The 25,098-nt window shown below is 48.2% G+C and overlaps 25 non-coding genes across 25 annotated transcripts; all 25 read right to left on the bottom strand.

The window, feature by feature from the left end:
* Positions 1-291: 291 nt before the first annotated feature.
* Trnas-cga lies at positions 292-373 on the bottom strand. Its single transcript has one exon. It is a non-coding gene; the product is annotated as a tRNA-Ser (tRNA).
* Positions 374-511: 138 nt separating this feature from the next.
* Positions 512-584, bottom strand: Trnak-uuu. Its single transcript has one exon. It is a non-coding gene; the product is annotated as a tRNA-Lys (tRNA).
* A 1,182-nt stretch (positions 585-1,766) lies between these two features.
* Positions 1,767-1,848, bottom strand: Trnas-uga. The gene has a single exon. It is a non-coding gene; the product is annotated as a tRNA-Ser (tRNA).
* A 702-nt stretch (positions 1,849-2,550) lies between these two features.
* Trnas-cga lies at positions 2,551-2,632 on the bottom strand. Its single transcript has one exon. It is a non-coding gene; the product is annotated as a tRNA-Ser (tRNA).
* Positions 2,633-2,770: 138 nt separating this feature from the next.
* Trnak-uuu lies at positions 2,771-2,843 on the bottom strand. Its single transcript has one exon. It is a non-coding gene; the product is annotated as a tRNA-Lys (tRNA).
* A 1,182-nt stretch (positions 2,844-4,025) lies between these two features.
* Positions 4,026-4,107, bottom strand: Trnas-uga. Its single transcript has one exon. It is a non-coding gene; the product is annotated as a tRNA-Ser (tRNA).
* A 702-nt stretch (positions 4,108-4,809) lies between these two features.
* Positions 4,810-4,891, bottom strand: Trnas-cga. Its single transcript has one exon. It is a non-coding gene; the product is annotated as a tRNA-Ser (tRNA).
* A 138-nt stretch (positions 4,892-5,029) lies between these two features.
* On the bottom strand, positions 5,030-5,102 carry Trnak-uuu. The gene has a single exon. It is a non-coding gene; the product is annotated as a tRNA-Lys (tRNA).
* Positions 5,103-6,284: 1,182 nt separating this feature from the next.
* Positions 6,285-6,366, bottom strand: Trnas-uga. The gene has a single exon. It is a non-coding gene; the product is annotated as a tRNA-Ser (tRNA).
* A 702-nt stretch (positions 6,367-7,068) lies between these two features.
* On the bottom strand, positions 7,069-7,150 carry Trnas-cga. The gene has a single exon. It is a non-coding gene; the product is annotated as a tRNA-Ser (tRNA).
* A 138-nt stretch (positions 7,151-7,288) lies between these two features.
* Trnak-uuu lies at positions 7,289-7,361 on the bottom strand. The gene has a single exon. It is a non-coding gene; the product is annotated as a tRNA-Lys (tRNA).
* Positions 7,362-8,543: 1,182 nt separating this feature from the next.
* Trnas-uga lies at positions 8,544-8,625 on the bottom strand. The gene has a single exon. It is a non-coding gene; the product is annotated as a tRNA-Ser (tRNA).
* A 702-nt stretch (positions 8,626-9,327) lies between these two features.
* On the bottom strand, positions 9,328-9,409 carry Trnas-cga. The gene has a single exon. It is a non-coding gene; the product is annotated as a tRNA-Ser (tRNA).
* Positions 9,410-9,547: 138 nt separating this feature from the next.
* On the bottom strand, positions 9,548-9,620 carry Trnak-uuu. The gene has a single exon. It is a non-coding gene; the product is annotated as a tRNA-Lys (tRNA).
* Positions 9,621-17,029: 7,409 nt separating this feature from the next.
* Trnas-cga lies at positions 17,030-17,111 on the bottom strand. Its single transcript has one exon. It is a non-coding gene; the product is annotated as a tRNA-Ser (tRNA).
* A 138-nt stretch (positions 17,112-17,249) lies between these two features.
* Trnak-uuu lies at positions 17,250-17,322 on the bottom strand. Its single transcript has one exon. It is a non-coding gene; the product is annotated as a tRNA-Lys (tRNA).
* Positions 17,323-18,504: 1,182 nt separating this feature from the next.
* Trnas-uga lies at positions 18,505-18,586 on the bottom strand. Its single transcript has one exon. It is a non-coding gene; the product is annotated as a tRNA-Ser (tRNA).
* Positions 18,587-19,288: 702 nt separating this feature from the next.
* On the bottom strand, positions 19,289-19,370 carry Trnas-cga. The gene has a single exon. It is a non-coding gene; the product is annotated as a tRNA-Ser (tRNA).
* A 138-nt stretch (positions 19,371-19,508) lies between these two features.
* Trnak-uuu lies at positions 19,509-19,581 on the bottom strand. The gene has a single exon. It is a non-coding gene; the product is annotated as a tRNA-Lys (tRNA).
* Positions 19,582-20,763: 1,182 nt separating this feature from the next.
* Trnas-uga lies at positions 20,764-20,845 on the bottom strand. The gene has a single exon. It is a non-coding gene; the product is annotated as a tRNA-Ser (tRNA).
* A 702-nt stretch (positions 20,846-21,547) lies between these two features.
* Trnas-cga lies at positions 21,548-21,629 on the bottom strand. The gene has a single exon. It is a non-coding gene; the product is annotated as a tRNA-Ser (tRNA).
* A 138-nt stretch (positions 21,630-21,767) lies between these two features.
* On the bottom strand, positions 21,768-21,840 carry Trnak-uuu. The gene has a single exon. It is a non-coding gene; the product is annotated as a tRNA-Lys (tRNA).
* Positions 21,841-23,022: 1,182 nt separating this feature from the next.
* Trnas-uga lies at positions 23,023-23,104 on the bottom strand. Its single transcript has one exon. It is a non-coding gene; the product is annotated as a tRNA-Ser (tRNA).
* A 702-nt stretch (positions 23,105-23,806) lies between these two features.
* On the bottom strand, positions 23,807-23,888 carry Trnas-cga. Its single transcript has one exon. It is a non-coding gene; the product is annotated as a tRNA-Ser (tRNA).
* A 138-nt stretch (positions 23,889-24,026) lies between these two features.
* Trnak-uuu lies at positions 24,027-24,099 on the bottom strand. Its single transcript has one exon. It is a non-coding gene; the product is annotated as a tRNA-Lys (tRNA).
* Positions 24,100-25,098: the final 999 nt, after the last annotated feature.

Raw genomic sequence — 25,098 nt, 5'->3', positions numbered from 1 at the left:
AGTGATGGAAATTGCGATTCTTAAAAAGAAAATGAAATGTTCGCTCTGTCCATCACTTTCGAGCACATCTGTGAACTCACGATCTCAGCGACGGCTTTCTGCAGTCCCAGCGTCAGTGTCAGTGTGAGGTGAACCGATAGCCACAGTAAGCAGCGGTCGTCGCGAAAACTCAGTATTCTTAAAACGGAAATTTTCGTCTTGTTGAGAATGGCGTCACTGGTTTGCACCCGCATTCGCCCACGCATGTCACATGTGTGCGAAAATGTTTGCTCCTCTGTACGCAAAATCGCACGCAGCCGGTAGGATTCGAACCTACGCTCCCAGAGGGAATCTGATTTCGAGTCAGACGCCTTAACCACTCGGCCACGACTGCCGTTAGCGCGGTGTTCTCCCGACACATGCAACTGCTACCGTTTAAAGCACTGTGGTGTCAGTAAACGGCGTAACTGCATTATTTTCCGTAGCGTTTCCACCGCTACCAGACGAATCGCTACCAAAGTGTTAAAATTTCCGCCTCGACGGGGACTTGAACCCTGGACCCTTAGGTTAAAAGCCTAATGCTCTACCAACTGAGCTATCCGGGCTCGGACGAGGCTGCAAAACCTCCCACAATGCACAACTATACATTGACTCATGTCCTTTACTGTTGTGCAATCGCTGTATGGGGCCGTTACTAATAAAACGTCGCCTACATGCTGTCTACAAACTTATCCCGCTAAGCTCGTAACACACTCTCGAAGACTGCTGGCACACGATGCAACAACAAATTGCACTAGTTGTTACGCCTCATACGTCGGAGCAGAGAATTTACGTGTTTTGTCGACACTCACTGGGCAATTGGAAAATTCACAAGCATTTCGAATGCAATGTTTCCCACGCTTTCGCTCATTTCACGGTTCCGTTGAAGACGTTCTTCACCACCTGACACAGAAAAAGGAATGCAGTCGGTAGGATATTTTTAATTCTTTTGCTTCTAGGGGAGTTAGTTGTCTAGTGAGTTCCTCTTATGGCATGCACTAGACAACCAGAACAGCTACAGGAGAGAGTCATTTTTGTTGTCAGCGGTAGTTGCATTATCACAAACGCAGAGTAATTCCATTGGCGTCGCATCAAAACGAATACCTGCCGAAACCCGGGATCGAACCAGGGACCTTTAGATCTTCAGTCTATTTCGGCTGACGTTGAAGGTTGCCATTTGCATGTGTTCGTTAACCTCTGCCTCGTTGCCAATTTCACAGTCACCTTCGTCTGATAAGACACAGGGGCGCTGAAAGGCGAGCAGCCGATGCAGTGAAGTTCCACACACATTTCTTCTTCTTCCGTCATCGTAACAAGCAAACATGTCGACTCGATTCGTGTAATATTGACTTCGCTGACGCTAGAAAACCCGTGCTATATCGATGCCAGGGGCAACTCGTGTGCGGAGAACGAGACACAAGAAGGAGTGAGTCTCTCCACCGTATGAGAGGCAGTATCTAGCAGATACACACGGTAAAACATACGACTTGCGTTAGCTCATAAATTGCTACACGTCATCGTCTGCAAGCTAAAATGGACACATCTGCACTGCCCAGTGAGGCGACACTTGTACTAACACCAGGTGGACGGCTGTGAGACGCGGAGATGAGCTGCGGCTTCTGGGCGCGACTGTAACGCTGCGCCCTGGATCAAATAGCACTGCACATTGCTGGTGACCCACGTGTTTAGTAGTGACGCAACTGCTAGGATGCAGCTGAACGTCCGCCTTTTGAGAGCGAGAAAATTTTCGCAGTCGGCAGGACTCGAACCTACGCTCCCAGAGGGAATCTGATTTCAAGTCAGACGCCTTAACCACTCGGCCACGACTGCCGGTGGCGGAAGCGACTCCCGACAACTGAAACCGCCATCTTTAGACGCAATCTGATGGCAGAAAACGGCGTGGCCTCACTCTTTTCTGTAGGGTTTCCATTAGCCGTTACGAAAGTGTATTAATTTTCGCCCAGACAGGGACTTGAACCCAGGACCCTTTGGTTGAAAACCTAGCGCTCTACCGACTCAGCTATGCGGTCCCACGCACGAGCATTATCGTACAGCTGCGCGGTGCGCGAGTGATTCGTATGTCGTAATTACTGGCTTATGGCTCCAATGGCGACTTCACCGACTTCCCACTGACGCACCGCTGACGCTAGTTTTCTGTCGTCTTAAAACGATCGACATACCTCCAAGCAGCTGCGAGATCTTAAGAAAAGAAACGCTGCACCACTGCTTTGGCCGCACTCGAGTGATGGAAATTGCGATTCTTAAAAAGAAAATGAAATGTTCGCTCTGTCCATCACTTTCGAGCACATCTGTGAACTCACGATCTCAGCGACGGCTTTCTGCAGTCCCAGCGTCAGTGTCAGTGTGAGGTGAACCGATAGCCACAGTAAGCAGCGGTCGTCGCGAAAACTCAGTATTCTTAAAACGGAAATTTTCGTCTTGTTGAGAATGGCGTCACTGGTTTGCACCCGCATTCGCCCACGCATGTCACATGTGTGCGAAAATGTTTGCTCCTCTGTACGCAAAATCGCACGCAGCCGGTAGGATTCGAACCTACGCTCCCAGAGGGAATCTGATTTCGAGTCAGACGCCTTAACCACTCGGCCACGACTGCCGTTAGCGCGGTGTTCTCCCGACACATGCAACTGCTACCGTTTAAAGCACTGTGGTGTCAGTAAACGGCGTAACTGCATTATTTTCCGTAGCGTTTCCACCGCTACCAGACGAATCGCTACCAAAGTGTTAAAATTTCCGCCTCGACGGGGACTTGAACCCTGGACCCTTAGGTTAAAAGCCTAATGCTCTACCAACTGAGCTATCCGGGCTCGGACGAGGCTGCAAAACCTCCCACAATGCACAACTATACATTGACTCATGTCCTTTACTGTTGTGCAATCGCTGTATGGGGCCGTTACTAATAAAACGTCGCCTACATGCTGTCTACAAACTTATCCCGCTAAGCTCGTAACACACTCTCGAAGACTGCTGGCACACGATGCAACAACAAATTGCACTAGTTGTTACGCCTCATACGTCGGAGCAGAGAATTTACGTGTTTTGTCGACACTCACTGGGCAATTGGAAAATTCACAAGCATTTCGAATGCAATGTTTCCCACGCTTTCGCTCATTTCACGGTTCCGTTGAAGACGTTCTTCACCACCTGACACAGAAAAAGGAATGCAGTCGGTAGGATATTTTTAATTCTTTTGCTTCTAGGGGAGTTAGTTGTCTAGTGAGTTCCTCTTATGGCATGCACTAGACAACCAGAACAGCTACAGGAGAGAGTCATTTTTGTTGTCAGCGGTAGTTGCATTATCACAAACGCAGAGTAATTCCATTGGCGTCGCATCAAAACGAATACCTGCCGAAACCCGGGATCGAACCAGGGACCTTTAGATCTTCAGTCTATTTCGGCTGACGTTGAAGGTTGCCATTTGCATGTGTTCGTTAACCTCTGCCTCGTTGCCAATTTCACAGTCACCTTCGTCTGATAAGACACAGGGGCGCTGAAAGGCGAGCAGCCGATGCAGTGAAGTTCCACACACATTTCTTCTTCTTCCGTCATCGTAACAAGCAAACATGTCGACTCGATTCGTGTAATATTGACTTCGCTGACGCTAGAAAACCCGTGCTATATCGATGCCAGGGGCAACTCGTGTGCGGAGAACGAGACACAAGAAGGAGTGAGTCTCTCCACCGTATGAGAGGCAGTATCTAGCAGATACACACGGTAAAACATACGACTTGCGTTAGCTCATAAATTGCTACACGTCATCGTCTGCAAGCTAAAATGGACACATCTGCACTGCCCAGTGAGGCGACACTTGTACTAACACCAGGTGGACGGCTGTGAGACGCGGAGATGAGCTGCGGCTTCTGGGCGCGACTGTAACGCTGCGCCCTGGATCAAATAGCACTGCACATTGCTGGTGACCCACGTGTTTAGTAGTGACGCAACTGCTAGGATGCAGCTGAACGTCCGCCTTTTGAGAGCGAGAAAACTTTCGCAGTCGGCAGGACTCGAACCTACGCTCCCAGAGGGAATCTGATTTCAAGTCAGACGCCTTAACCACTCGGCCACGACTGCCGGTGGCGGAAGCGACTCCCGACAACTGAAACCGCCATCTTTAGAAGCAATCTGATGGCAGAAAACGGCGTGGCCTCACTCTTTTCTGTAGGGTTTCCATTAGCCGTTACGAAAGTGTATTAATTTTCGCCCAGACAGGGACTTGAACCCAGGACCCTTTGGTTGAAAACCTAGCGCTCTACCGACTCAGCTATGCGGGCCCACGCACGAGCATTATCGTACAGCTGCGCGGTGCGCGAGTGATTCGTATGTCGTAATTACTGGCTTATGGCTCCAATGGCGACTTCACCGACTTCCCACTGACGCACCGCTGACGCTAGTTTTCTGTCGTCTTAAAACGATCGACATACCTCCAAGCAGCTGCGAGATCTTAAGAAAAGAAACGCTGCACCACTGCTTTGGCCGCACTCGAGTGATGGAAATTGCGATTCTTAAAAAGAAAATGAAATGTTCGCTCTGTCCATCACTTTCGAGCACATCTGTGAACTCACGATCTCAGCGACGGCTTTCTGCAGTCCCAGCGTCAGTGTCAGTGTGAGGTGAACCGATAGCCACAGTAAGCAGCGGTCGTCGCGAAAACTCAGTATTCTTAAAACGGAAATTTTCGTCTTGTTGAGAATGGCGTCACTGGTTTGCACCCGCATTCGCCCACGCATGTCACATGTGTGCGAAAATGTTTGCTCCTCTGTACGCAAAATCGCACGCAGCCGGTAGGATTCGAACCTACGCTCCCAGAGGGAATCTGATTTCGAGTCAGACGCCTTAACCACTCGGCCACGACTGCCGTTAGCGCGGTGTTCTCCCGACACATGCAACTGCTACCGTTTAAAGCACTGTGGTGTCAGTAAACGGCGTAACTGCATTATTTTCCGTAGCGTTTCCACCGCTACCAGACGAATCGCTACCAAAGTGTTAAAATTTCCGCCTCGACGGGGACTTGAACCCTGGACCCTTAGGTTAAAAGCCTAATGCTCTACCAACTGAGCTATCCGGGCTCGGACGAGGCTGCAAAACCTCCCACAATGCACAACTATACATTGACTCATGTCCTTTACTGTTGTGCAATCGCTGTATGGGGCCGTTACTAATAAAACGTCGCCTACATGCTGTCTACAAACTTATCCCGCTAAGCTCGTAACACACTCTCGAAGACTGCTGGCACACGATGCAACAACAAATTGCACTAGTTGTTACGCCTCATACGTCGGAGCAGAGAATTTACGTGTTTTGTCGACACTCACTGGGCAATTGGAAAATTCACAAGCATTTCGAATGCAATGTTTCCCACGCTTTCGCTCATTTCACGGTTCCGTTGAAGACGTTCTTCACCACCTGACACAGAAAAAGGAATGCAGTCGGTAGGATATTTTTAATTCTTTTGCTTCTAGGGGAGTTAGTTGTCTAGTGAGTTCCTCTTATGGCATGCACTAGACAACCAGAACAGCTACAGGAGAGAGTCATTTTTGTTGTCAGCGGTAGTTGCATTATCACAAACGCAGAGTAATTCCATTGGCGTCGCATCAAAACGAATACCTGCCGAAACCCGGGATCGAACCAGGGACCTTTAGATCTTCAGTCTATTTCGGCTGACGTTGAAGGTTGCCATTTGCATGTGTTCGTTAACCTCTGCCTCGTTGCCAATTTCACAGTCACCTTCGTCTGATAAGACACAGGGGCGCTGAAAGGCGAGCAGCCGATGCAGTGAAGTTCCACACACATTTCTTCTTCTTCCGTCATCGTAACAAGCAAACATGTCGACTCGATTCGTGTAATATTGACTTCGCTGACGCTAGAAAACCCGTGCTATATCGATGCCAGGGGCAACTCGTGTGCGGAGAACGAGACACAAGAAGGAGTGAGTCTCTCCACCGTATGAGAGGCAGTATCTAGCAGATACACACGGTAAAACATACGACTTGCGTTAGCTCATAAATTGCTACACGTCATCGTCTGCAAGCTAAAATGGACACATCTGCACTGCCCAGTGAGGCGACACTTGTACTAACACCAGGTGGACGGCTGTGAGACGCGGAGATGAGCTGCGGCTTCTGGGCGCGACTGTAACGCTGCGCCCTGGATCAAATAGCACTGCACATTGCTGGTGACCCACGTGTTTAGTAGTGACGCAACTGCTAGGATGCAGCTGAACGTCCGCCTTTTGAGAGCGAGAAAACTTTCGCAGTCGGCAGGACTCGAACCTACGCTCCCAGAGGGAATCTGATTTCAAGTCAGACGCCTTAACCACTCGGCCACGACTGCCGGTGGCGGAAGCGACTCCCGACAACTGAAACCGCCATCTTTAGAAGCAATCTGATGGCAGAAAACGGCGTGGCCTCACTCTTTTCTGTAGGGTTTCCATTAGCCGTTACGAAAGTGTATTAATTTTCGCCCAGACAGGGACTTGAACCCAGGACCCTTTGGTTGAAAACCTAGCGCTCTACCGACTCAGCTATGCGGGCCCACGCACGAGCATTATCGTACAGCTGCGCGGTGCGCGAGTGATTCGTATGTCGTAATTACTGGCTTATGGCTCCAATGGCGACTTCACCGACTTCCCACTGACGCACCGCTGACGCTAGTTTTCTGTCGTCTTAAAACGATCGACATACCTCCAAGCAGCTGCGAGATCTTAAGAAAAGAAACGCTGCACCACTGCTTTGGCCGCACTCGAGTGATGGAAATTGCGATTCTTAAAAAGAAAATGAAATGTTCGCTCTGTCCATCACTTTCGAGCACATCTGTGAACTCACGATCTCAGCGACGGCTTTCTGCAGTCCCAGCGTCAGTGTCAGTGTGAGGTGAACCGATAGCCACAGTAAGCAGCGGTCGTCGCGAAAACTCAGTATTCTTAAAACGGAAATTTTCGTCTTGTTGAGAATGGCGTCACTGGTTTGCACCCGCATTCGCCCACGCATGTCACATGTGTGCGAAAATGTTTGCTCCTCTGTACGCAAAATCGCACGCAGCCGGTAGGATTCGAACCTACGCTCCCAGAGGGAATCTGATTTCGAGTCAGACGCCTTAACCACTCGGCCACGACTGCCGTTAGCGCGGTGTTCTCCCGACACATGCAACTGCTACCGTTTAAAGCACTGTGGTGTCAGTAAACGGCGTAACTGCATTATTTTCCGTAGCGTTTCCACCGCTACCAGACGAATCGCTACCAAAGTGTTAAAATTTCCGCCTCGACGGGGACTTGAACCCTGGACCCTTAGGTTAAAAGCCTAATGCTCTACCAACTGAGCTATCCGGGCTCGGACGAGGCTGCAAAACCTCCCACAATGCACAACTATACATTGACTCATGTCCTTTACTGTTGTGCAATCGCTGTATGGGGCCGTTACTAATAAAACGTCGCCTACATGCTGTCTACAAACTTATCCCGCTAAGCTCGTAACACACTCTCGAAGACTGCTGGCACACGATGCAACAACAAATTGCACTAGTTGTTACGCCTCATACGTCGGAGCAGAGAATTTACGTGTTTTGTCGACACTCACTGGGCAATTGGAAAATTCACAAGCATTTCGAATGCAATGTTTCCCACGCTTTCGCTCATTTCACGGTTCCGTTGAAGACGTTCTTCACCACCTGACACAGAAAAAGGAATGCAGTCGGTAGGATATTTTTAATTCTTTTGCTTCTAGGGGAGTTAGTTGTCTAGTGAGTTCCTCTTATGGCATGCACTAGACAACCAGAACAGCTACAGGAGAGAGTCATTTTTGTTGTCAGCGGTAGTTGCATTATCACAAACGCAGAGTAATTCCATTGGCGTCGCATCAAAACGAATACCTGCCGAAACCCGGGATCGAACCAGGGACCTTTAGATCTTCAGTCTATTTCGGCTGACGTTGAAGGTTGCCATTTGCATGTGTTCGTTAACCTCTGCCTCGTTGCCAATTTCACAGTCACCTTCGTCTGATAAGACACAGGGGCGCTGAAAGGCGAGCAGCCGATGCAGTGAAGTTCCACACACATTTCTTCTTCTTCCGTCATCGTAACAAGCAAACATGTCGACTCGATTCGTGTAATATTGACTTCGCTGACGCTAGAAAACCCGTGCTATATCGATGCCAGGGGCAACTCGTGTGCGGAGAACGAGACACAAGAAGGAGTGAGTCTCTCCACCGTATGAGAGGCAGTATCTAGCAGATACACACGGTAAAACATACGACTTGCGTTAGCTCATAAATTGCTACACGTCATCGTCTGCAAGCTAAAATGGACACATCTGCACTGCCCAGTGAGGCGACACTTGTACTAACACCAGGTGGACGGCTGTGAGACGCGGAGATGAGCTGCGGCTTCTGGGCGCGACTGTAACGCTGCGCCCTGGATCAAATAGCACTGCACATTGCTGGTGACCCACGTGTTTAGTAGTGACGCAACTGCTAGGATGCAGCTGAACGTCCGCCTTTTGAGAGCGAGAAAATTTTCGCAGTCGGCAGGACTCGAACCTACGCTCCCAGAGGGAATCTGATTTCAAGTCAGACGCCTTAACCACTCGGCCACGACTGCCGGTGGCGGAAGCGACTCCCGACAACTGAAACCGCCATCTTTAGAAGCAATCTGATGGCAGAAAACGGCGTGGCCTCACTCTTTTCTGTAGGGTTTCCATTAGCCGTTACGAAAGTGTATTAATTTTCGCCCAGACAGGGACTTGAACCCAGGACCCTTTGGTTGAAAACCTAGCGCTCTACCGACTCAGCTATGCGGGCCCACGCACGAGCATTATCGTACAGCTGCGCGGTGCGCGAGTGATTCGTATGTCGTAATTACTGGCTTATGGCTCCAATGGCGACTTCACCGACTTCCCACTGACGCACCGCTGACGCTAGTTTTCTGTCGTCTTAAAACGATCGACATACCTCCAAGCAGCTGCGAGATCTTAAGAAAAGAAACGCTGCACCACTGCTTTGGCCGCACTCGAGTGATGGAAATTGCGATTCTTAAAAAGAAAATGAAATGTTCGCTCTGTCCATCACTTTCGAGCACATCTGTGAACTCACGATCTCAGCGACGGCTTTCTGCAGTCCCAGCGTCAGTGTCAGTGTGAGGTGAACCGATAGCCACAGTAAGCAGCGGTCGTCGCGAAAACTCAGTATTCTTAAAACGGAAATTTTCGTCTTGTTGAGAATGGCGTCACTGGTTTGCACCCGCATTCGCCCACGCATGTCACATGTGTGCGAAAATGTTTGCTCCTCTGTACGCAAAATCGCACGCAGCCGGTAGGATTCGAACCTACGCTCCCAGAGGGAATCTGATTTCGAGTCAGACGCCTTAACCACTCGGCCACGACTGCCGTTAGCGTGGTGTTCTCCCGACACATGCAACTGCTACCGTTTAAAGCACTGTGGTGTCAGTAAACGGCGTAACTGCATTATTTTCCGTAGCGTTTCCACCGCTACCAGACGAATCGCTACCAAAGTGTTAAAATTTCCGCCTCGACGGGGACTTGAACCCTGGACCCTTAGGTTAAAAGCCTAATGCTCTACCAACTGAGCTATCCGGGCTCAGACGAGGCTGCAAAACCTCCCACAATGCACAACTATACATTGACTCATGTCCTTTACTGTTGTGCAATCGCTGTATGGGGCCGTTACTAATAAAACGTCGCCTACATGCTGTCTACAAACTTATCACGCTAAGCTCGTAACACACTCTCGAAGACTGCTGGCACACGATGCAACAACAAATTGCACTAGTTGTTACGCCTCATACGTCGGAGCAGAGAATTTACGTGTTTTGTCGACACTCACTGGGCAATTGGAAAATTCACAAGCATTTCGAATGCAATGTTTCCCACGCTTTCGCTCATTTCACGGTTCCGTTGAAGACGTTCTTCACCACCTGACACAGAAAAAGGAATGCAGTCGGTAGGATATTTTTAATTCTTTTGCTTCTAGGGGAGTTAGTTGTCTAGTGAGTTCCTCTTATGGCATGCACTAGACAACCAGAACAGCTACAGGAGAGAGTCATTTTTGTTGTCAGCGGTAGTTGCATTATCACAAACGCAGAGTAATTCCATTGGCGTCGCATCAAAACGAATACCTGCCGAAACCCGGGATCGAACCAGGGACCTTTAGATCTTCAGTCTATTTCGGCTGACGTTGAAGGTTGCCATTTGCATGTGTTCGTTAACCTCTGCCTCGTTGCCAATTTCACAGTCACCTTCGTCTGATAAGACACAGGGGCGCTGAAAGGCGAGCAGCCGATGCAGTGAAGTTCCACACACATTTCTTCTTCTTCCGTCATCGTAACAAGCAAACATGTCGACTCGATTCGTGTAATATTGACTTCGCTGACGCTAGAAAACCCGTGCTATATCGATGCCAGGGGCAACTCGTGTGCGGAGAACGAGACACAAGAAGGAGTGAGTCTCTCCACCGTATGAGAGGCAGTATCTAGCAGATACACACGGTAAAACATACGACTTGCGTTAGCTCATAAATTGCTACACGTCATCGTCTGCAAGCTAAAATGGACACATCTGCACTGCCCAGTGAGGCGACACTTGTACTAACACCAGGTGGACGGCTGTGAGACGCGGAGATGAGCTGCGGCTTCTGGGCGCGACTGTAACGCTGCGCCCTGGATCAAATAGCACTGCACATTGCTGGTGACCCACGTGTTTAGTAGTGACGCAACTGCTAGGATGCAGCTGAACGTCCGCCTTTTGAGAGCGAGAAAATTTTCGCAGTCGGCAGGACTCGAACCTACGCTCCCAGAGGGAATCTGATTTCAAGTCAGACGCCTTAACCACTTTTTTTTTTTTTTTTTTTAGACGCCTTAACCACTTTTTTTTTGTTTTTTTTTCCTTAACCACTTTTTTTTTTTTTCGCCTTAACCACTTTTTTTTTTTTTTTGCCTTAACCACTTTTTTTTTTTTAGACGCCTTAACCACTTGTTTTTTTTTTTTAACCACTTTTTTTTTTTTTTTTTTTTTTTTTTTATAGCAGACACTCCACCACTTTTTTTTTTTTTTTTAATATCGTTGTCACTGTGTATCTGAGATCAATTTGAACATGACGGACGCTGAGACTGGAACTCGTCACAATTGTCTGCTCGGTAGAGGCAGATGAGAGGGGCTGCTGCAGCAGCAACAGACTAACCGATCCCTTGTTTTTCAAAAACAATGTCCAACATATTGCCAAAGATTTTTGTCAAGTTGCCCGTTTGTTTTATTCTCCAATAAGCAGTATGCATGTATGCCAAAAATTCAACTAGGTTGTCGCCGTCCCGTCTGGTGATCGTATAATGCACATAATTTGCCAATATCCACATCATTGTAGTATTCTTAGCCATAGGATAGTAGTCCGTATCTGGGTTCGTGATGATAGTGGTCGAGATACTCGCTGGCGAGCTTCTCGATAATAGTGCGAGTTTTTCCCTCACCCATCGCCAGTTGTTTAAGTGTCCGCAGCAGGTGAAACGATGAAGCAAAGTGTCGATTAAACCACACTTAACACATTTATCAGAGGGATGTAAGCCTATTCTGTGTAATTTGACATTAGTGGCGATGGTATCATTCACCACCTGGTACCAAGTTGATGCAACATCCCATGTATGAATCTTAAGACTAATGTTCCTCCATAGGGTCTTCCAGTTACAAGATGGATTTTTTGCCTCAATTGTATTACATTGACGCATCTTAGACCATTTCTGCATGACTTCATTCGTTGTCAAATGCGAGTTTTGTAAGATGCTTTCGCCTACATAACTTGTTTCAATGAAATATTCTCGTACATGTTTCAGCTGGTAGTTTATGTTGCTGATGTCGACGGGCGGGTGTATGTTTCCAGGGCGAAGGACGTGGAACAGACTTGCAGTTATGTTTGGGTCGTGACTGTATACTAGGCGCGAAGTGCGTTTCAGAAAAAGGGCATTGGCTTTTTTATGGATGTCAGTGAGCCCTAGCCCGCCGTCGGGTCGTGATTTTGTTAGCGTGGCACTGTCGAGTTTAAAAATGTTCCCTTTCCACACGAATCTGCTAGCTATTTGCAACATTTTTCTGGCCTGAACTTTAGGTATGGGAAATACTTGTGCCAAGTAGTATGCTTTGGAGAAAATACATATATTGACTATCTTGATCCTTTCTATCAAGTTCGCAGAGCGCCAGTTGTTTTCAACAATGAGACCATGCATGCTGTTCGTAACAGCTTTCCAGTTTTTCGCCGCCATTTTAAGAGGACATTTGTCGACGATAATACCTAGTGACTTAGGATTGTCCACTTTTTGGGCCCAGGGTATGGATACATGTTCAAGACCTCTCAAGTTAACCAGTTTGCATTTTCCTTCATTGAGTTTAGCTCCAGACACCTTACTGTATTTGTCGATTTCCGTTTTAATCGTCTTTACGTCGTTTACACAACGAATAACTGCTGTGACGTCATCGGCATAGGCACGCACTGCAAAACAAGCTCTTGATATAGAGAGACCTGGTAATGTGGACTCCAGTTTCCTGAGGAGAGGTTCCAGAGAAAAGGCAAAGAGCAACATCGAGAGAGGACTTCCCTGTGGGACCCCTCTCATAAGTGTAATCGGTATTGTCGACTGGCCGTTAACACACAATCGGGTGGTAATGCCTGTGATGACATTGCGGAGTAAGGTTACTACTGTGTTATCTAATCCAATCCTTTCCATGATCTGGAGGATGTAACGGTGACTCACACGATCAAAAGCCTTAGAAAGGTCGACAAACAGTAGGGCACAGTTGATGTTGGTCGCCGCCGTGATCGAAATTACGTCCCTGATGTCAGCGATTGTGGTCATTACGCTTCTGCCAGGGATGCAAGACTGATGATTCTTAATGACATGCCGGGCTATCAAGATTAATCTACTGTTTATCGCTCTGGCAATAGTCTTATAATCAAAATTTAACAGCATGATAGGCCGGAAGTTATCAATTTGCCTGTGGCCTCTTTGTTTCGGTATGAGCACTGTTCTACCTTCTTTCAACTCGTCCGGTATTCTGTGGCCTCGAAAGACTTCGTTAATAATTTCTGTGAGGGTGGGTCCAACGACATGCCAAAATTTGTGATAGAATTCTTTGGGGAGACCATCTGGACCAGGGGATTTGTTTGCAGGGGAACCGACAATTAAGTCTAAGACATCTGAAATTGCGAAATCGGCAAGAAATTCATTGTTGTCTTCTGCAGTTAAGTTACTGCCCAAAGGCTGAAGGAAATCAGACGTCAGATTTACATCAAGTGGATCTTCTGAGTATAATTCTCTATAATAATGATAAAAACCCTGAACAATGTCCTTTTGGTGCACAAGATGATCACCGGTTGGGGTAACTAGTTCGTCAACGAAGGTCCGCACACGATTGGAACGGTGTTTGATGAGATGGTATAAGGAAGTCATTTCGCTATCACTAACCGATTTGGTCTTAGCTTTAATTTTTAGGCCATCTAATTGCCTGTGCTTAATGCTTAACAGCTTCGCTTTGACTCGTTGGATTTGTGCAGCGTAAACATTGGAGTCATGAGATTTGTCATATAATTCTCTTAAAAGGGCATAATAAAATTCTGTTGTCTTCTTGTTATCCGTCGCTTTCTGATAGCAGTAAGAGATCAGGCATTGTCGCAGTTTTCTTTTAGCTGTGTGTGTCCACCACTCTAGTTTAGTTCTGTGCTTGTTAATGGAGCGGAGACAAAAATTCCATGTTGCACAAATGGCATCTTCGAGCTCCAGGTCTTGAAGATGAGAAGTGTTAAGCATCCACTGCCCTTTGAACCTTTTTGTTGGTTGCTTGTCGAGATTTAAGGTGACAGCATAGGCACAATGGTCAGAAAACGGAGCTGGAATAACTTCAGTATCAAGAACTCGGTTGCTGATATGAGACGATATATAGATCCGGTCAAGTCGACTACTTGAAGTAGGGGTAAAAAAAGTAAATTTAACCAGGGTGGGGTGGAGAATTTCCCACGTATCTTTCAACCGAACCTTGGTGACGAGTTCGCGAAGGTCATGACAGTAATTAAACTGTGGCCTCTGATCCTTCTGATGTACCACGCAGTTAAAATCACCACCTAGAACAATGTTAACGGGGTCCTTTCGAAGCAAATAAATGACTTCATCTTTAAAATAGGCACTTCTCGCTGACTTGTAACTGCTGCCGGAGGGTGCGTACACATTTACAACAGTGACATCAAAGATTTTGCAGCTAATACCGCGACCAGATTCAAGTTTTTCGACCTCTGTGACGGGGATACCATTACGGACTAGCACGGCCGTGCCTGTATGAAGTTCGTGAGCTACGTTTTCAATGGATTGGAAACCAGGAATATCAAAACTTTTGACTGCCACCTCCTGTAGCAGAATGATGTCTGCTTCAGATTCGTAAACGAATTGCCGCAGCATTGCTACTTTAAGGTCGGATTGCAGTTTGTTAATATTTATGGTTAACAGTTTATAGGCTTGAGACATGTCTACATTAGGTTGAACTTAGACTTTGAGGACTGTCAGCGTGTCAGACGAACAACATCACAGAAAACATTGAAAAAACCATACGGAACAAAAGAGAAAAACAACTTATAGAGGCCTTCCGTCCTAACGCAACGTCACTATGCCGTAAACAAGTATCCATTAATCGTTACTACTGTGGGGGTGGATCTCGCCGGCACTTGTGGTTTGACGGCCGTCAGGTTCGTCACGTACTACTTCGTACCCGATATTCTTCTGTTTCAAATCTGATTGCCCCTGTTGCGACTGTTGTGATTGCGATGGATTGCGAGAAGCCGAAAGATTAGGCTGTGGTTTGAGTTTGCGCCGTACCGTCGGTTGAGATGCCGATATCGTTGTCGAGTCATCGGCCTTCTGTGTTGCTGTTTCCGTCCGACCGACAGTCGTGACCTGTTGTTTGGCAACAACTTTCTCCTGTTTGTTTCCACCTGTGGCTTGTTGTCGTGGTTTGTTGTGGAGCCGATGTTTACCCGCCACTTCCTCATGTTGGTCGCGTTGAGGCGGCTGTTGTACATCGCCGGTGACACTCAAAGTTGTTGACAGTTGCTGCTGGTCGGTAGGATCCTCCGTTTCCACATCCGATTTGTTGGTGGCAGGTGGTACTGCAGGATCGATCTGCATACAATCGGCTTCTACTAAATCTCCGTCGGCTGAAGGACGTGGTTTTCTGATTGTGGGAGAGGTGCGAGATAATTCATCTCCTGAATGATCATCGCTTCGCTCCAGTGGCCGTTTTTTATTCTGTACATCCCTGTCAGGGGGAACAGATTCGAGATTCGTCGGGGCTACGATAGGTGGAAAATCAGTGACACTGCAAGGAAAGTCAGATGAACTTTCCTTAGCAACATCATCTACAGGTTGGACAGGTGTACCGTTTGCCATAACGTCACTGAGTGTCAATTTACGTCGCTGCATGAGGTTCGTTTTTAAGACAAACACACGGCGGGGACAATCCTGCCGAAAATGACCTGACTCATTACAGACGTGACATGTAGGGATTTGTCCAGTATAAACAATATGAGCCTTGTGACCTTCAACGGAGATATGTGACGGGATATTAGTCTTAACTTCCATTTCAACCGACCTTATTCCATTAAAGCACTGGAGTTTATAATGCGGCGACCAGCGTTCATTAATGATTTCTTTTACATCCCCATATTGAGACAGAGCAACCTTAATTTTTTCGTTTTCTAGTTCAATTGGTAAATTAAGAACTCGAACAGTCCGATATGTAGTATCAGCCCTTTTGATAGAAACCATACTACTAGTGCCGTCCCTATGGATAAACTCGACTTGGTTGCCAAACTTACCGCGAATTTTATCAACCATTAACGGATTAAAGAACTTAACAAACACACAGTAGTTGTCGGAATCAAGCTGGGTAGTATGAACAGAATCCGGGTTAATGCCAATTACCTCTGTGAGCCATTCGTGAACCTCGAGAGCAGACGGTTGAACCCGGCGAGTTTCCTTTTCAAACGAAAAAACCAGGGTGTTCTTCCTGATTGAGGAAGCCATGTCGTGCAGCACCGGTCGGATTACGGTCAAAACCGAAAATCCCTAGAGCGACGAATATCCGAAGACGTAACCAGTACACAAAACTGGTGTAGAACAGATCTCAATTTAAACACAGAACAGAAAGCAGTACACACGAAACGATAAGTACTAGCGTAAGCGCTGTTTACACGGAGCGGCGGCAAGTACGTCCGTACGCGACGGCAGCTAGAGCCACACACCACTCGGCCACGACTGCCGGTGGCGGAAGCGACTCCCGACAACTGAAACCGCCATCTTTAGAAGCAATCTGATGGCAGAAAACGGCGTGGCCTCACTCTTTTCTGTAGGGTTTCCATTAGCCGTTACGAAAGTGTATTAATTTTCGCCCAGACAGGGACTTGAACCCAGGACCCTTTGGTTGAAAACCTAGCGCTCTACCGACTCAGCTATGCGGGCCCACGCACGAGCATTATCGTACAGCTGCGCGGTGCGCGAGTGATTCGTATGTCGTAATTACTGGCTTATGGCTCCAATGGCGACTTCACCGACTTCCCACTGACGCACCGCTGACGCTAGTTTTCTGTCGTCTTAAAACGATCGACATACCTCCAAGCAGCTGCGAGATCTTAAGAAAAGAAACGCTGCACCACTGCTTTGGCCGCACTCGAGTGATGGAAATTGCGATTCTTAAAAAGAAAATGAAATGTTCGCTCTGTCCATCACTTTCGAGCACATCTGTGAACTCACGATCTCAGCGACGGCTTTCTGCAGTCCCAGCGTCAGTGTCAGTGTGAGGTGAACCGATAGCCACAGTAAGCAGCGGTCGTCGCGAAAACTCAGTATTCTTAAAACGGAAATTTTCGTCTTGTTGAGAATGGCGTCACTGGTTTGCACCCGCATTCGCCCACGCATGTCACATGTGTGCGAAAATGTTTGCTCCTCTGTACGCAAAATCGCACGCAGCCGGTAGGATTCGAACCTACGCTCCCAGAGGGAATCTGATTTCGAGTCAGACGCCTTAACCACTCGGCCACGACTGCCGTTAGCGCGGTGTTCTCCCGACACATGCAACTGCTACCGTTTAAAGCACTGTGGTGTCAGTAAACGGCGTAACTGCATTATTTTCCGTAGCGTTTCCACCGCTACCAGACGAATCGCTACCAAAGTGTTAAAATTTCCGCCTCGACGGGGACTTGAACCCTGGACCCTTAGGTTAAAAGCCTAATGCTCTACCAACTGAGCTATCCGGGCTCGGACGAGGCTGCAAAACCTCCCACAATGCACAACTATACATTGACTCATGTCCTTTACTGTTGTGCAATCGCTGTATGGGGCCGTTACTAATAAAACGTCGCCTACATGCTGTCTACAAACTTATCCCGCTAAGCTCGTAACACACTCTCGAAGACTGCTGGCACACGATGCAACAACAAATTGCACTAGTTGTTACGCCTCATACGTCGGAGCAGAGAATTTACGTGTTTTGTCGACACTCACTGGGCAATTGGAAAATTCACAAGCATTTCGAATGCAATGTTTCCCACGCTTTCGCTCATTTCACGGTTCCGTTGAAGACGTTCTTCACCACCTGACACAGAAAAAGGAATGCAGTCGGTAGGATATTTTTAATTCTTTTGCTTCTAGGGGAGTTAGTTGTCTAGTGAGTTCCTCTTATGGCATGCACTAGACAACCAGAACAGCTACAGGAGAGAGTCATTTTTGTTGTCAGCGGTAGTTGCATTATCACAAACGCAGAGTAATTCCATTGGCGTCGCATCAAAACGAATACCTGCCGAAACCCGGGATCGAACCAGGGACCTTTAGATCTTCAGTCTATTTCGGCTGACGTTGAAGGTTGCCATTTGCATGTGTTCGTTAACCTCTGCCTCGTTGCCAATTTCACAGTCACCTTCGTCTGATAAGACACAGGGGCGCTGAAAGGCGAGCAGCCGATGCAGTGAAGTTCCACACACATTTCTTCTTCTTCCGTCATCGTAACAAGCAAACATGTCGACTCGATTCGTGTAATATTGACTTCGCTGACGCTAGAAAACCCGTGCTATATCGATGCCAGGGGCAACTCGTGTGCGGAGAACGAGACACAAGAAGGAGTGAGTCTCTCCACCGTATGAGAGGCAGTATCTAGCAGATACACACGGTAAAACATACGACTTGCGTTAGCTCATAAATTGCTACACGTCATCGTCTGCAAGCTAAAATGGACACATCTGCACTGCCCAGTGAGGCGACACTTGTACTAACACCAGGTGGACGGCTGTGAGACGCGGAGATGAGCTGCGGCTTCTGGGCGCGACTGTAACGCTGCGCCCTGGATCAAATAGCACTGCACATTGCTGGTGACCCACGTGTTTAGTAGTGACGCAACTGCTAGGATGCAGCTGAACGTCCGCCTTTTGAGAGCGAGAAAATTTTCGCAGTCGGCAGGACTCGAACCTACGCTCCCAGAGGGAATCTGATTTCAAGTCAGACGCCTTAACCACTCGGCCACGACTGCCAGTGGCGGAAGCGACTCCCGACAACTGAAACCGCCATCTTTAGAAGCAATCTGATGGCAGAAAACGGCGTGGCCTCACTCTTTTCTGTAGGGTTTCCATTAGCCGTTACGAAAGTGTATTAATTTTCGCCCAGACAGGGACTTGAACCCAGGACCCTTTGGTTGAAAACCTAGCGCTCTACCGACTCAGCTATGCGGGCCCATGCACGAGCATTATCGTACAGCTGCGCGGTGCGCGAGTGATTCGTATGTCGTAATTACTGGCTTATGGCTCCAATGGCGACTTCACCGACTTCCCACTGACGCACCGCTGACGCTAGTTTTCTGTCGTCTTAAAACGATCGACATACCTCCAAGCAGCTGCGAGATCTTAAGAAAAGAAACGCTGCACCACTGCTTTGGCCGCACTCGAGTGATGGAAATTGCGATTCTTAAAAAGAAAATGAAATGTTCGCTCTGTCCATCACTTTCGAGCACATCTGTGAACTCACGATCTCAGCGACGGCTTTCTGCAGTCCCAGCGTCAGTGTCAGTGTGAGGTGAACCGATAGCCACAGTAAGCAGCGGTCGTCGCGAAAACTCAGTATTCTTAAAACGGAAATTTTCGTCTTGTTGAGAATGGCGTCACTGGTTTGCACCCGCATTCGCCCACGCATGTCACATGTGTGCGAAAATGTTTGCTCCTCTGTACGCAAAATCGCACGCAGCCGGTAGGATTCGAACCTACGCTCCCAGAGGGAATCTGATTTCGAGTCAGACGCCTTAACCACTCGGCCACGACTGCCGTTAGCGCGGTGTTCTCCCGACACATGCAACTGCTACCGTTTAAAGCACTGTGGTGTCAGTAAACGGCGTAACTGCATTATTTTCCGTAGCGTTTCCACCGCTACCAGACGAATCGCTACCAAAGTGTTAAAATTTCCGCCTCGACGGGGACTTGAACCCTGGACCCTTAGGTTAAAAGCCTAATGCTCTACCAACTGAGCTATCCGGGCTCGGACGAGGCTGCAAAACCTCCCACAATGCACAACTATACATTGACTCATGTCCTTTACTGTTGTGCAATCGCTGTATGGGGCCGTTACTAATAAAACGTCGCCTACATGCTGTCTACAAACTTATCCCGCTAAGCTCGTAACACACTCTCGAAGACTGCTGGCACACGATGCAACAACAAATTGCACTAGTTGTTACGCCTCATACGTCGGAGCAGAGAATTTACGTGTTTTGTCGACACTCACTGGGCAATTGGAAAATTCACAAGCATTTCGAATGCAATGTTTCCCACGCTTTCGCTCATTTCACGGTTCCGTTGAAGACGTTCTTCACCACCTGACACAGAAAAAGGAATGCAGTCGGTAGGATATTTTTAATTCTTTTGCTTCTAGGGGAGTTAGTTGTCTAGTGAGTTCCTCTTATGGCATGCACTAGACAACCAGAACAGCTACAGGAGAGAGTCATTTTTGTTGTCAGCGGTAGTTGCATTATCACAAACGCAGAGTAATTCCATTGGCGTCGCATCAAAACGAATACCTGCCGAAACCCGGGATCGAACCAGGGACCTTTAGATCTTCAGTCTATTTCGGCTGACGTTGAAGGTTGCCATTTGCATGTGTTCGTTAACCTCTGCCTCGTTGCCAATTTCACAGTCACCTTCGTCTGATAAGACACAGGGGCGCTGAAAGGCGAGCAGCCGATGCAGTGAAGTTCCACACACATTTCTTCTTCTTCCGTCATCGTAACAAGCAAACATGTCGACTCGATTCGTGTAATATTGACTTCGCTGACGCTAGAAAACCCGTGCTATATCGATGCCAGGGGCAACTCGTGTGCGGAGAACGAGACACAAGAAGGAGTGAGTCTCTCCACCGTATGAGAGGCAGTATCTAGCAGATACACACGGTAAAACATACGACTTGCGTTAGCTCATAAATTGCTACACGTCATCGTCTGCAAGCTAAAATGGACACATCTGCACTGCCCAGTGAGGCGACACTTGTACTAACACCAGGTGGACGGCTGTGAGACGCGGAGATGAGCTGCGGCTTCTGGGCGCGACTGTAACGCTGCGCCCTGGATCAAATAGCACTGCACATTGCTGGTGACCCACGTGTTTAGTAGTGACGCAACTGCTAGGATGCAGCTGAACGTCCGCCTTTTGAGAGCGAGAAAATTTTCGCAGTCGGCAGGACTCGAACCTACGCTCCCAGAGGGAATCTGATTTCAAGTCAGACGCCTTAACCACTCGGCCACGACTGCCAGTGGCGGAAGCGACTCCCGACAACTGAAACCGCCATCTTTAGAAGCAATCTGATGGCAGAAAACGGCGTGGCCTCACTCTTTTCTGTAGGGTTTCCATTAGCCGTTACGAAAGTGTATTAATTTTCGCCCAGACAGGGACTTGAACCCAGGACCCTTTGGTTGAAAACCTAGCGCTCTACCGACTCAGCTATGCGGGCCCACGCACGAGCATTATCGTACAGCTGCGCGGTGCGCGAGTGATTCGTATGTCGTAATTACTGGCTTATGGCTCCAATGGCGACTTCACCGACTTCCCACTGACGCACCGCTGACGCTAGTTTTCTGTCGTCTTAAAACGATCGACATACCTCCAAGCAGCTGCGAGATCTTAAGAAAAGAAACGCTGCACCACTGCTTTGGCCGCACTCGAGTGATGGAAATTGAGATTCTTAAAAAGAAAATGAAATGTTCGCTCTGTCCATCACTTTCGAGCACATCTGTGAACTCACGATCTCAGCGACGGCTTTCTGCAGTCCCAGCGTCAGTGTCAGTGTGAGGTGAACCGATAGCCACAGTAAGCAGCGGTCGTCGCGAAAACTCAGTATTCTTAAAACGGAAATTTTCGTCTTGTTGAGAATGGCGTCACTGGTTTGCACCCGCATTCGCCCACGCATGTCACATGTGTGCGAAAATGTTTGCTCCTCTGTACGCAAAATCGCACGCAGCCGGTAGGATTCGAACCTACGCTCCCAGAGGGAATCTGATTTCGAGTCAGACGCCTTAACCACTCGGCCACGACTGCCGTTAGCGCGGTGTTCTCCCGACACATGCAACTGCTACCGTTTAAAGCACTGTGGTGTCAGTAAACGGCGTAACTGCATTATTTTCCGTAGCGTTTCCACCGCTACCAGACGAATCGCTACCAAAGTGTTAAAATTTCCGCCTCGACGGGGACTTGAACCCTGGACCCTTAGGTTAAAAGCCTAATGCTCTACCAACTGAGCTATCCGGGCTCGGACGAGGCTGCAAAACCTCCCACAATGCACAACTATACATTGACTCATGTCCTTTACTGTTGTGCAATCGCTGTATGGGGCCGTTACTAATAAAACGTCGCCTACATGCTGTCTACAAACTTATCCCGCTAAGCTCGTAACACACTCTCGAAGACTGCTGGCACACGATGCAACAACAAATTGCACTAGTTGTTACGCCTCATACGTCGGAGCAGAGAATTTACGTGTTTTGTCGACACTCACTGGGCAATTGGAAAATTCACAAGCATTTCGAATGCAATGTTTCCCACGCTTTCGCTCATTTCACGGTTCCGTTGAAGACGTTCTTCACCACCTGACACAGAAAAAGGAATGCAGTCGGTAGGATATTTTTAATTCTTTTGCTTCTAGGGGAGTTAGTTGTCTAGTGAGTTCCTCTTATGGCATGCACTAGACAACCAGAACAGCTACAGGAGAGAGTCATTTTTGTTGTCAGCGGTAGTTGCATTATCACAAACGCAGAGTAATTCCATTGGCGTCGCATCAAAACGAATACCTGCCGAAACCCGGGATCGAACCAGGGACCTTTAGATCTTCAGTCTATTTCGGGTGACGTTGAAGGTTGCCATTTGCATGTGTTCGTTAACCTCTGCCTCGTTGCCAATTTCACAGTCACCTTCGTCAGATAAGACACAGGGGCGCTGAAAGGCGAGCAGCCGATGCAGTGAAGTTCCACACACATTTCTTCTTCTTCCGTCATCGTAACAAGCAAACATGTCGACTCGATTCGTGTAATATTGACTTCGCTGACGCTAGAAAACCCGTGCTATATCGATGCCAGGGGCAACTCGTGTGCGGAGAACGAGACACAAGAAGGAGTGAGTCTCTCCACCGTATGAGAGGCAGTATCTAGCAGATACACACGGTAAAACATACGACTTGCGTTAGCTCATAAATTGCTACACGTCATCGTCTGCAAGCTAAAATGGACACATCTGCACTGCCCAGTGAGGCGACACTTGTACTAACACCAGGTGGACGGCTGTGAGACGCGGAGATGAGCTGCGGCTTCTGGGCGCGACTGTAACGCTGCGCCCTGGATCAAATAGCACTGCACATTGCTGGTGACCCACGTGTTTAGTAGTGACGCAACTGCTAGGATGCAGCTGAACGTCCGCCTTTTGAGAGCGAGAAAATTTTCGCAGTCGGCAGGACTCGAACCTACGCTCCCAGAGGGAATCTGATTTCAAGTCAGACGCCTTAACCACTCGGCCACGACTGCCAGTGGCGGAAGCGACTCCCGACAACTGAAACCGCCATCTTTAGAAGCAATCTGATGGCAGAAAACGGCGTGGCCTCACTCTTTTCTGTAGGGTTTCCATTAGCCGTTACGAAAGTGTATTAATTTTCGCCCAGACAGGGACTTGAACCCAGGACCCTTTGGTTGAAAACCTAGCGCTCTACCGACTCAGCTATGCGGGCCCACGCACGAGCATTATCGTACAGCTGCGCGGTGCGCGAGTGATTCGTATGTCGTAATTACTGGCTTATGGCTCCAATGGCGACTTCACCGACTTCCCACTGACGCACCGCTGACGCTAGTTTTCTGTCGTCTTAAAACGATCGACATACCTCCAAGCAGCTGCGAGATCTTAAGAAAAGAAACGCTGCACCACTGCTTTGGCCGCACTCGAGTGATGGAAATTGCGATTCTTAAAAAGAAAATGAAATGTTCGCTCTGTCCATCACTTTCGAGCACATCTGTGAACTCACGATCTCAGCGACGGCTTTCTGCAGTCCCAGCGTCAGTGTCAGTGTGAGGTGAACCGATAGCCACAGTAAGCAGCGGTCGTCGCGAAAACTCAGTATTCTTAAAACGGAAATTTTCGTCTTGTTGAGAATGGCGTCACTGGTTTGCACCCGCATTCGCCCACGCATGTCACATGTGTGCGAAAATGTTTGCTCCTCTGTACGCAAAATCGCACGCAGCCGGTAGGATTCGAACCTACGCTCCCAGAGGGAATCTGATTTCGAGTCAGACGCCTTAACCACTCGGCCACGACTGCCGTTAGCGCGGTGTTCTCCCGACACATGCAACTGCTACCGTTTAAAGCACTGTGGTGTCAGTAAACGGCGTAACTGCATTATTTTCCGTAGCGTTTCCACCGCTACCAGACGAATCGCTACCAAAGTGTTAAAATTTCCGCCTCGACGGGGACTTGAACCCTGGACCCTTAGGTTAAAAGCCTAATGCTCTACCAACTGAGCTATCCGGGCTCGGACGAGGCTGCAAAACCTCCCACAATGCACAACTATACATTGACTCATGTCCTTTACTGTTGTGCAATCGCTGTATGGGGCCGTTACTAATAAAACGTCGCCTACATGCTGTCTACAAACTTATCCCGCTAAGCTCGTAACACACTCTCGAAGACTGCTGGCACACGATGCAACAACAAATTGCACTAGTTGTTACGCCTCATACGTCGGAGCAGAGAATTTACGTGTTTTGTCGACACTCACTGGGCAATTGGAAAATTCACAAGCATTTCGAATGCAATGTTTCCCACGCTTTCGCTCATTTCACGGTTCCGTTGAAGACGTTCTTCACCACCTGACACAGAAAAAGGAATGCAGTCGGTAGGATATTTTTAATTCTTTTGCTTCTAGGGGAGTTAGTTGTCTAGTGAGTTCCTCTTATGGCATGCACTAGACAACCAGAACAGCTACAGGAGAGAGTCATTTTTGTTGTCAGCGGTAGTTGCATTATCACAAACGCAGAGTAATTCCATTGGCGTCGCATCAAAACGAATACCTGCCGAAACCCGGGATCGAACCAGGGACCTTTAGATCTTCAGTCTATTTCGGCTGACGTTGAAGGTTGCCATTTGCATGTGTTCGTTAACCTCTGCCTCGTTGCCAATTTCACAGTCACCTTCGTCAGATAAGACACAGGGGCGCTGAAAGGCGAGCAGCCGATGCAGTGAAGTTCCACACACATTTCTTCTTCTTCCGTCATCGTAACAAGCAAACATGTCGACTCGATTCGTGTAATATTGACTTCGCTGACGCTAGAAAACCCGTGCTATATCGATGCCAGGGGCAACTCGTGTGCGGAGAACGAGACACAAGAAGGAGTGAGTCTCTCCACCGTATGAGAGGCAGTATCTAGCAGATACACACGGTAAAACATACGACTTGCGTTAGCTCATAAATTGCTACACGTCATCGTCTGCAAGCTAAAATGGACACATCTGCACTGCCCAGTGAGGCGAC

The sequence above is a fragment of the Schistocerca americana genome, unplaced genomic scaffold (genome assembly GCF_021461395.2).
Source record: "Schistocerca americana isolate TAMUIC-IGC-003095 unplaced genomic scaffold, iqSchAmer2.1 HiC_scaffold_178, whole genome shotgun sequence".
Classification (NCBI taxonomy): Eukaryota; Metazoa; Arthropoda; class Insecta; order Orthoptera; family Acrididae; genus Schistocerca; species Schistocerca americana.
This window is presented reverse-complemented; position numbering and strand designations above follow the sequence as displayed.